Below are 11,609 nucleotides of genomic sequence, written 5' to 3'. Positions count from 1 at the left end.
TGAGAAACTGAACAGAGGACCATGGGGGAAGAGAAGGGGGAATAAATAGTTACAACAGAGAGGGAGGAGGGTAAACCACAAGAGACTCTTAAATACAGAGAACAAACTGAGGGTTTATGGGAGGTGGGGGAGTGGGGAATATGGGTGATGGGCATTGAGGAGGGCACTTGTTGGGTGTTGTATGTAAGCCACTGGGTATTGTATGTAAGCCAATTTGACAATAAATTATATTCATTAAAAAAATTAAATAAGTAAATGTTCCCATTTACAAGCATATCAAAACTGGGCTACAGGTAAAACTAGATAGATGTCCACAACGGAAAGGATGAAGACACCGTGATTCATTCATACACAATATCCATCCCAATTATGCGCTCAAGTATCAAAGCCCTCTAGCCAAAAACCGCCAGGAGCACAGCTGTAGCTGAGAAGTTTGGGTTCATTGTCACTACAGTGAGGAAGGGCACACACCAAGGGGAATTGCAAAGTGGTGCTTCAGTTCAAGGGTGTTGGGAAACACTTAAAAAGGAATTAGGCTTGTGTTAGGTGATTGAGGGGATGTTGTGGGGAAGCAGGCCTCTGTCCTGGGCTGGATGAGGTCAGGGAGCGTAAGTATGCTAGGATTGGGTGTCTTAGGAAACCTTTTCTAGAAGAAGAGACTTAATGAGGCAAAAGCAGTGATAGGTGATGAAGCAGCAGTCATTCATTATCTAGGAAAAAGAGACATGTGCTATTGTGGGTTTGGCCCACTAATATTGCTTTTGTCTGTACTGAAACGTAACTGGGAAGTGATCTTACTTTTTGCCTCTTTTCATCACAGACACTAAGTGCCCTCGTGTGCTGTTGGTCTTCTGAAACTTTCTTTGTGTCCAACAAGATAACACCATGTCCTGGCTCTCAACCCAGCTCAGCCCCTGAGAACTGCAAACCTGATGCTGCCAGGTCACTTCCCACATGGCAGGACTGCTTTCCTGTTTCTCACCTGCTACATCATTGCAGGTAAGAGAAGAATTATGGCTCAGTTAATAGTAGAGTTTGGTGGAATCAAAAATGGATATTCAAGCCTAGTAAATGTTGATTAGTGCATTCATGTTACAGAAACCTCTAGTCTCTACTGATGCACCCGAGAAGAGGGCCTTATGTGTAAAAATTGGGTAGACATACACAAAGTCCATTTCACAATGACACAGGAAGGACTAAATAAAATTCCAGGTATCTGTCACTAAGGACTGATGAAAGCATGGGACAACCACTTCCCAACATCTTAAAAATATACTATTTTTGATGTTGCTCAATGTTAATTTTATTTGAAAACAAACAAACTGATTAGAGATAGGAGAGACATGATAGGCATGGTATGTGGTTGGAGTAAATCTAATGAAAGGACATTCTGGCCGAGCCCAGCAGGATCACATGCAGGACATCCAGGAGACTTCCATCTCACAATCATGTCTTAAAAATTTTCCCAAGCAAATCCTTAAGGTCTGCAAGAGAATAAAATATATCGTCAAGCAGATTTCAAAAAGGATGAAGAATGTGGCTTCATTTGGGGAATCTGCAAGGAAACCAACAAATGTCAAATGGCACTGAATTCCATGCAGTCAAATGGCCATGAGATGTTCATCCCCCAAAAATGGGGTTTGCAGGCCTGGTTGGGAGCCCAGATAAGCTCGAAGTCTAGAGAGCCCAGGAAGTAGGTCCACAGGTACTAGTTCTCCCTCTATGATTCAACAGAGCAACTCTGCCACCTTCTCACCAGGGATATATACTCATTTTCTCCTTCATGCACTGCCCACTACTCACCCTTGTGCAAGGTGCCAAGCAATGGCCCCGACACCAAAAGGCTATAAAGGAATGTTTGAAAAAGTTTCCTCAAGTACACATGCAACCTCTCCCATCTGTTCAGGGGAAAGTCTTTCGTTGGAACTTTTCCATTTCTTCATCTTTACAGTGTTTCCTTAGTAGAATGACTCTACGATTTAAATTACATTTCTATGTGAGTTCTTTTTTTAGTTTATTTACTCATTTTGAGAGAGAAGGAGAGAGCAAATGAGCAGGATTGGGGCAGAGTGAGAGAATCCCAAGCAGGCTCCATGCTGTCAGCATAGAGACCAATGCAGGGCTTGATCTCACAATTCATGTGATCGTGACCTGAGCTGAAATCAAAAGTCAGTCACATAATCCATTCAGCTGCCCAGGCTGAGTTTTACACCACAATACCTTGCATATGTTCACAGTCAATAAATCTCATAATCGATGATACGTGAAAGTAGTATAGGAAAGATGAACCAGGAATAAGAGACTATACTATCTTGGTCCTCAATGGATTTCCAAATAACCAGAGATACCCTGAATAATGTTTAAAAGCATCTACCAAAGGAGACCTCATTTAAAGCTGTTGTCTACGTTTAGAAAAGACTTTTAAAAGAAACAAAAACTGGGGCTCCTGGGTGGCTCAGAGCTTAGGCATTCAACTTCGGCTCAGGTCATGATCTCATGGTTCATGAGTTCAAACCCCACATCAGGCTCTGCACTAACCATGTGGAGCCTGCTGGGATTCTCTCTCTCTTTCTCTTTTTCTCTGCCCCTCCCCACTTGCGTTCTCTCTCTCACTCTCTCTCTCTCTTTCTCTCTCAAAATAAATAAACTTTAAAAAAATAAAAGACAGAAGAACAGACACTCAGATCAATGGAATAGAATAGAGAACCCAGAAATGGACCCACAAACGTATGGGCAACTAATCTTTGACAAAGCAGGAAAGAATATACAATGGAATAAAGACAGTCTCTTCAGCAAGTGGTGCTGGGAAAACTGGACAACGACATGCAGAAGAATGAACCTGGACCACTTTCTTACTCCATACACAAAAATAAACTCAAAGTGGATGAAAGACCTCAATGTAAGACAGGAAGCCATCAAAATCCTCAAGGAGAAAGCAGGCAAAACCTCTTTGATCTTGCCCACAGCAATTTCTTACTCAACCTGTCTCCAGAGGCAAAGGAAACAAAAGCAAAAATGAACTACTGGGACCTCATCAAAATAAAAAGCTTCTGCACAACGAAGGAAACAATCAGCAAAACTAAAAGCCAACCGACAGAATAGAAGATATTTGCAAGTGACATATCAGATAAAGGGTTAGTATCCAAAATCTACAAAGAACTTATCGAACTCAACACCCAAAAAACAAAGAATGCAGTGAAGAAATGGGAAAAAGACATGAATAGACACTTCTCCAAAGAAGGCATCCAGATGGCCAACCAACACACAAAAAAATGCTCAACATCACTCATCACCAGGGAAATACAAGTCAAAACCACAATGAGATGCCACCTTACACCTGTCAGAATGGCTAACATTAACAACTCAGGCAACAACAGATGTTGATGAGGATGCAGAGAAAGAGGATCTCTTTTGCATTGTTGGTGGCAATGCAAGTTGGTGCAGCCACTCTGGAAAACAGTATGGAGGTTCCTCAAAAAACTAAAAATAGAACTACCGTACGACCCAGCAATTGCACTACCAGGCATTTATCCAAGGGATACAGGTGTGCTATTTTGAAGGGACACAAGCACCCCCATATTTATAGCAACACTGTCAACAATAGCCAAAGTATGGAAAGAGCCCAAATGTCCATCGATGGATGAATGGATAAAGAAATGTGGTATATATATATACAATGGAGTATTACTTGGCAATCAAAAAGAATGAAATCTTGCCATTTGCAACTACATGGATGGAACTGGAGGGTATTGTGCTGAGTGAAATTAGTCAGAGAAAGACAAAAATCATATGACTTCACTCATATGAGGACGTTAAGAGACAAAACAGGTGAACATAAGGGAAGGGAAACAAAAATAATATAAAAACAGATAGGGGGACAAAACAAAAGAGACTCATAAATATGGAGAACAAACTGAGGGTTGCTGGAGGGGTTGTGGGAGGGAGGATGGGCTAAATGGGTAAGGGGCATTAAGGAATCTACTGAAATCATTGCTTCACTATATACTAACTAATTTGGATGTAAATTTTTAAAAATAAAAAAAATAAAGTTAAAAAAAGAAAAAAGAAAAGAAACAAACACTTTTCTATAAAAAACAAATGTAAACAGCCACCTGACCCCCTATCTTCCCATACTTTTCTACTAAAGACAAATATCCCTATTAAAGCCAACACTTCAAGAACATGCAGGTAATATTAGTAAACAAGGGCTCCTCTGAGATCTATCCGTTGACTTGATTTGTAAAACCAGGAACAATTAGAGAATGATGAAAACAGAGCTTTCTCATGGCTTCTCCTTCCTGACCCCAAAGTAGAATGTGCCAGCATCACAGGGAACCAAGGAATCCAGAAGCCCCCAAAAGAAAGTATCATCTATAATAAGTGGCTTACTCCAAGTAGTGGTTTGAGCAGCATTTGTGGTGTCAGGAGCTGCACTGGTGTCAGCATCATCGGTTGTGGATTCCTCAACAGGACCTGAAATTAGAAGGAAAATAGCCAGGGGCATCTTAGTGGTTTGGTAGATTAAACGACCAATTCTTGGTTTCGGCTCTGCTTCCAGCTCAGGTCATGATCTCACAGTTCGTGAGTTGGAGTCCCACCTGAGCTCCACGCTGAGAATGCAGAGCCCTGCTTGTGATTCCCTCTCTCCCTCTCTCTCTGCCTCTCCTTCTCTCACACTTCCTATGTCTCTCTCTTTCTAAATAAATAAACTTTAAAAACAAAAAGAAGAAGGAAAAGATCCATCTGGGACACTTGACTCTTCCTCAGAAACAAAATTTGTCCCACTAGAGCCTGGATGTATCCTCCTCATCATGAATTCAGCTCTGCTATTGTCAACAGTTTTGTCCTGCTTTTAGCCAAGCTACCCACTTTCCTTTGGCCTTCCTAGACCTGCCCTTGGTGGGACAAAGAATTTGGGGTTTGCCTACAAGACTATGAGACTAAGAGACAAGCAAATACTTTCTCCGAGGGGTAAGCACAAGTTACCAAATGCATATGTGTTCCTATTCACAGGGATCATGGCTCAGAGGCAAGAAGAAACCTCTAGTGGACTGACTTTCTGGTGCCCTCTATGGGCTAACTTGATCTGATTGGTGTCCACTGCAACATGAATCAGTGTGAGTAGTGGAATAAACTGTACAGGAGAAAAGAAGAAGAAGATCATGTATCAAGAAATAAAAAAAGAATAAGATTATGCATCTCAGATTAGAGCAATAGTATCTCCTTTCTATGAATAACGTACAATCTCTTCTCTCAAGTTCAGGCCTCAAATTGGATTATATTTATCTCACCTGTTGTTCCAGTTGGACTCTATCTACTACGGAAGTATTTAAGAGACCACATTAGACCTACTAGGAGACATTGGTAGTATTCTGGCTATAATAAATGTGAGCAAATGCCCCATGAATCACCTCACGTTCAAAGGAAATGTGACAAGATTGATGATAATCATCACTCTCCACACCTTACACCAGAGCTCCTACAAATAGCCAGAGTCAGACCCCACATTTGTGAGTTACCCTTACCCCAACAGGTAGATAGTTCTATCTCCACACCCACACTGGAACCATAATGTCTTGGTACTTAATCACAAATGAGGATTTTTTTTTAATTGGCCCTCGCTTTGCAAGTAGGACATATGGCACAGTGTATGAGGTCTGACCACACTCGATGCCCTTATTACCAAATGAAACAAATCCATCCCCAACTGAGGAGGGCAAAAAGAGAAATCTTCCCCATGTATGCATGAGCACAACACACATGGCACAGGACATACAGGACATTGTGCAAGAAGCCCAAGAAACACTAGGATATTTCTTCCACAAATTTGAGTTCCAGATCAGAGAAAAAAACCCACATCAGCTTGGGAATAAGACATACATGCAGTTACAAAGAACAAAGTGTAAGGCCACTCTTCTACTTCACCCTACATTCCTCAATCTCTATTCCACACTCCCATGTGGTCCTACTGTCCTCATTTCTACATCACCTTTGGGAATTACACTGTCTCCTTCATCATGAAACTAATTAATCTCTCTACTACACAATGGCATACCCCTTCCATTTATGGTAATCAGGAAGACATTACATGCAACTCCCAAATTCCCAGACCACAAATTCAGACCACATTCCCTAACCTTTTTTCTTAGAGAACAATTAATAATTAATTGACAATTTGTATTGGTCCTTTCCAGAGACTTTTATTGTCTAAAGACATATAAGAAATAAGCAGATATTCTATGTTCACAATGAACTTTACAGGAGGAACATGGCTTTCCCAGGCACCTGTTTTGAGTCTCTATATTCTGTCCTCTGTGGCTTCCTGACACAATACAGGGATGGAAAATAGTCATGACAGGAAGGACATGAAGTGCAAACGCAAACTTACCAGTAGCACTCTCAGATGTATCATCGGTTGTCTCTGTAAGAGAAAAAGAAAAATAGGTACAAGTTGGACACCAGCATAGGACATAGAGGCAAGAGAGAATACAGACAATATTGCAAGCTTCCATAACTGAAGAACCTTAGGCTTCTCTACTTGTGTTGAGGGCAAAAAGATGCACAGATAACATAATACCCACAAAACTCCACAGAAGACATAATACATCACCATTTTTTTGCCCTCCTGAAATAAAACTCTGATTACTTTCTTTTTTGGTGTTTTTGTTGTTGTTGATTACATGCTTGAACATATGTTAAAACACTCACAATGACGTTGAACACCAAGGTTAAAACTGAGCAAAGACTTGACTGGATTGCCAAAGCCTAAAGGGAGAGTCCACTCTATCTTGAGGGGTCAGTCAAAATGGGGATGGAACAGGGCAGTGAGGTGGAGGACGTGGGGGCCACCATTCGAAGCTCCTCCAAACCCACACCCACACAGAGCGTATACGTTGATGGACTCTTGCCCCAGACCTTCTTTTCAGGTAAGAATCTTTACTTACGGCCTGAAACCAGGAAGGTGGAAACGGCCACCAGTACCAGCAACGCCAAGAGCTTCATGTTGGTGAATTGATTAGCAGGGAGCACAGATAAGAAAGCGTGGAGCTCAGGAGAAGGTAGGACGTGGCTTCAGCATTCCACATCCTGACCTTATATAGGCAGAGGGCACCAATCAGGAACTGCCAGATCAGAATCCGGGCTAGTTAATGCCAGGCAATGTTGATATTCACAGAAACCACTGGGGAGTCAAGAGCACAGCCAGAGGTCCTTTGGAAAGATCATTTTAGTCCCTTGATTATGACACAGGTTTCAGGTCAAGTCTTTCCCATTTTAAAATCTTCCAGAAAAGAACCCTGCTTCCAGGCTTCCTCTCACCTTATAATAGGATCAAGTGGCACCATGCTTACCAGCTTCGCTGAGAAGCCAGAGGAGCCCTACACCCAGCCTAGGGGGATTATTCACCGTGCAGTGCTCCTTTCATACACATTAAAAGTTGGACACCTACAGCTTGCTCAGCCCTAGGATTCCTATGGCAGCCTGCTCTCAGATCCATCCACCTAGGTCAGGCTGTACATTCCTCCACAGATGGCCTCCCTCGTGTACATGCAGATACTGTCATCTGACACTCACGCACAGTGAAGCAACACTGATATGATCTCTCTGGATTGAAGCATTTCTTGTGGAAAAATCCAAAGTCAAAGAGAGAGACAATAGAAAATGAAACTAACGTTGGTTAATTAATGCAGCCATTAAATCAATGCACCCATCCTCTTTCTCTCAAAATAAATAAATAAACTTTAAAAAAACTTTTAAAAAATTATAATTTTTACATGAAACTATTTGAGAAATATGTAATGGGGTCATCTTAAATTTGTGACACCTTAGTACTCCTGCATTTAAAGGTCACAGCGCTCTAATCCCTGGATTTGCCCAATGATCACAAACCTGGCTTCAGTCACCAGGGTACACTCTACTTTGGAGCATATTTGAAAGGGAGACAGGCCCTGAGATGAAATTAGAAAAGCCACCTCAGCCTGAAGACAGACCCTAGAGAGAAGCATCAAGAATTCAGTCCAAAACCAGATGCCTCACCCCTCAAACTATACCACTCATGAAGTGGGAATCCCTGCAGCAGTCACAGGCTGTGATGGGCAAGGACACACAACGGAGTCTCAACAAAAATAAAAGTTAACAAGGCACAGACTGCTCAGGGCTCAAAAGAAGTCCCAGAGTGATGGAGACCCAGTAGGATTTGGTCTTTGGACCAAAGTTAAGATCTTGTCCTCTTCTCCTTCAAGGATCTGAGAGACACACAGAGGGCACAGAGACTCTCCAGCATTAGAAATCTGAATGTGTGGCCAAGCACCATATACAGACACAGTGTGTGTCTACTCTTTGCAATACATGTGACTCCTCTCCTTCACTATTAACATTAAATAACAACTTTCAATATCGCCTCTTCAGGGAAGTCTATGATGGCTTCACACTAAAATACCCCTCAACTTACAGTCAGATAACATGATTCTATTCCCATTATAATATTTATCGCTACCTGGTATTTTCTTGTCACTTGATTTGCTCCTTGCTGGATTTCTGCCCCCTCTGTCAATCAATATGACCTAAGGGAACAAAAGGTTACTTTGTTCAACACTATTCCATAGGACGTCCAAGAGTGCCAAGCAGTTAGTAAGCTCCTGAAAGATGTGAGTTAAGAATGCATCAATGAATGCAATACAAATGTATAGAATAAGCATAAATCAAATAGAGAGGGCTTTTCTTCACATATCGGGGAGGGATATACTCTGAAACAAAAAGACAGTGGATGTGGATGACATCTCAGAAAGCAGAACCTGAAGCACTGCATGTGAGTTAGGATCTAAAATAGACAAGGAAGAGTTAGGCAGGCAGGAATCCCATAAACAAAATTAACCATGACAGAATTCCAATGATGTTTAGCTACAATATAATTATCTCCAATGTCTATAATCAAATAAATCTGGGTATACACAGAGCTATACAAAAAACAACAGACATACGTGGGAAGACACAAGCTCTGCACGCACAGGTGAAGCCTAGTCCTTACTCAGCTGTACATCAACACCTCACAGGTACTTCCTGTAATGAAAATCCAGGAAAGTGTTTTCCAGAACTTCCATGTGTCTTTGTTCATTATTTTGCTAACAGGAAAGATCTCTGCTAAGCACGAATTCTCCCCATCATTGGCTTTTCCTAATTAACGAAAGGAACTTCCACATCTTCCCCTATTTCTCCTTCATTTCCCATTCCAGGATCAGTCCACTCACTGCTTTATATCAGTTCCTACCATTGTCCCATGGTCCTCCCTCCAAGTCTGAATGGCTGCTCCATGCTGGAAAGCCCAGGGCAAACCACTGAATGCTCCCCTGTGAAGCTAACTTCAGAGGAGTGATAGTTCCCAAATTTATCACTTTATTTTTATCTCTTTCTAGGAATACTTCGTTGTTACTCCTGTCTTTCTTGTTTTTTCCATTCTTTCCATTTTCAAAGCTCTTCTTGTTCCTGCCTACATGTCTTTCTAATCTGAATGTCTTTGTCATTTTCCATTAATCTGTAGCTCCCACCATCCTTTGACCCCAACCAAACAACACTACCAAATTGCCTTTATTTTACCTAAATGTTACTGGGTGTGCAACATTCTAGGCATCCAAAAGGCCCTTCCTGGAAATCTGAAAACAATGACACTTTGAAAGTGTCCTGCCAGACATCCTAGGGAAACACCTTTCTGAATACCTCTGGCAGGTACACCCTGGAATACTTTAAAGGAGCCTCCTTTTTCCTCCTCCTCACCCCCCTCAACCCTCACACTTAATCCTTCAATCTTTGATCATCCCACTACCCTCCTGGACATCTGACAACACTCATATTTTTACAGTTTCCCTCCTGACATTTTAGGGCAGTATCATTCTGAATATGGTGCCAAGCTAACCTTGAGATAGCATCAAGCCTCCTTCTTCCTGCTTACCTGCCTCTATCCTAACATTTACATTCTCAGGTTTGGATCATCACACTTGCCGGATGTTGACTTTGCACACTGGCAACTATTTATTCAAAAACCTGCTCAAATTTCCTGGACATTGTGATAACTTTTATCTGGCATTACTGTTCATCTATATGGCACCATTGTCTAAAAAACAATTTACAGACTTTGATGAGAAGGACAGATTCTGGGGTGATATCAGTTCATACCAAAACGTCAAGAACACCTCTTTCAACCAGAAGTGTGTACTGCATCAAGCCTTCACTCTAGATTAATTTCACTGTGTTAGTAGACAACATATAGGCTTTGGAAATCCACATCAATTAGCCCCATAAGAGTTCATCATTTACCTTGAATAGGACACAATATCCCCTACAGAGTACTCTGGTGGGGAATGTATAACCTGTATCTAATTATGAGGAATGATTTTTTAAAACCCTAGTGAGGAAATTCATACTTTTTCAAAAATGGGAAGAGAGATATATTCTTCCATTTATCAATGTCAAAAAAGATGTTTTTAAGTCAGAAAAAAATGCCCATAATAAAGGAAACTAAGATACCAAGTAATTAAATGAAATAGACAATCTTAGACTGGATCATTTACTAGAGGAATACAATTTTATAAGGGATCTTATTGGGTCAAATACTGATATTGGGTGATTTTTTTAGAAGAGATAAAAGTATTGCATCACTGTTGAAGTTACTAAAATGAAAAACTATATTCTGGTTCTGTAGAAATATACACTAAAGTAATTAGTGGTAAAGAAATATACCTAATGAGCTGTTGAATCTAAGAAGGCAAACCATCTCCACTGTGTTACCTACCCTGAGGCCACCATACAGAGGAGTCCAAGATGGAAGAAAAGTTCATGTGTAGGCATTATGGGCCACAGTCTTACCGAAACCGATTCTTAATATCATCCTGGACGAAGTAAAAGAAGTAAGTTTGGAAGGGCCTCCAAATGATTTCAGCCTTCAGCCACTCACATGGCCCAAGTGTAGCCCCAGAGTGAGAAAGAGAGAAGACATCTCTTTGGTGCCTTAGCCAAATGCCTCCCCGGCAGATTCTTTAAGCATACAGAAGTGGTTGTTGTATAATATCTTAGTATTTTGCAGTGTTTTTTTTAATGCAGAAATAAGTGATCAAATATGGATTTGGGTACCAGAAAAGGGATGCTGTGATACCAAAAACCTAAAACGTATGACACTGGGTTTCAGAAAACATAAGAGATTGGAGGTGATAGTTAGCCAACACCTGACAAGACTACAGCTTGTTGGTGAGGACTTAAAGGAAACTGAGGAAAATGTTATTAAAAACTGGAGCACAGGGAAACTTTGCTATATAGTAGCATAAAAGTGAAGAAACCCTTGCCTGGAGTAATGAAGAATATAAAAATGTACTTAATGAAGTGTTAAATCTGTCTAAGGAGATTTCCAGGCAAAATGTCAAAAGTATCATCAGTATTTATTTTAGTTGCACATCGTAAAGTATAAATGGAAATGAGACTAAGAAACCCAGCATGTCATAGTACCCCTGTGCTAGATCCTTAGGCTCTTGAAGGATTTCATAATCTGTGTCACAAATTCTTCCCATTAAACTAGAAGACATCTAGGAATCATAAGGGCATTGTTGCTCAAAGACCACTCAGGG

This window comes from Lynx rufus, unplaced genomic scaffold, assembly GCF_022079265.1.
Source record: "Lynx rufus isolate CCGP_SWC_20201006 ecotype Redwood Valley unplaced genomic scaffold, mLynRuf1.p SCAF_7, whole genome shotgun sequence".
NCBI lineage: Eukaryota > Metazoa > Chordata > Mammalia > Carnivora > Felidae > Lynx > Lynx rufus.
Note: the sequence above shows the minus strand (reverse complement) of the source record.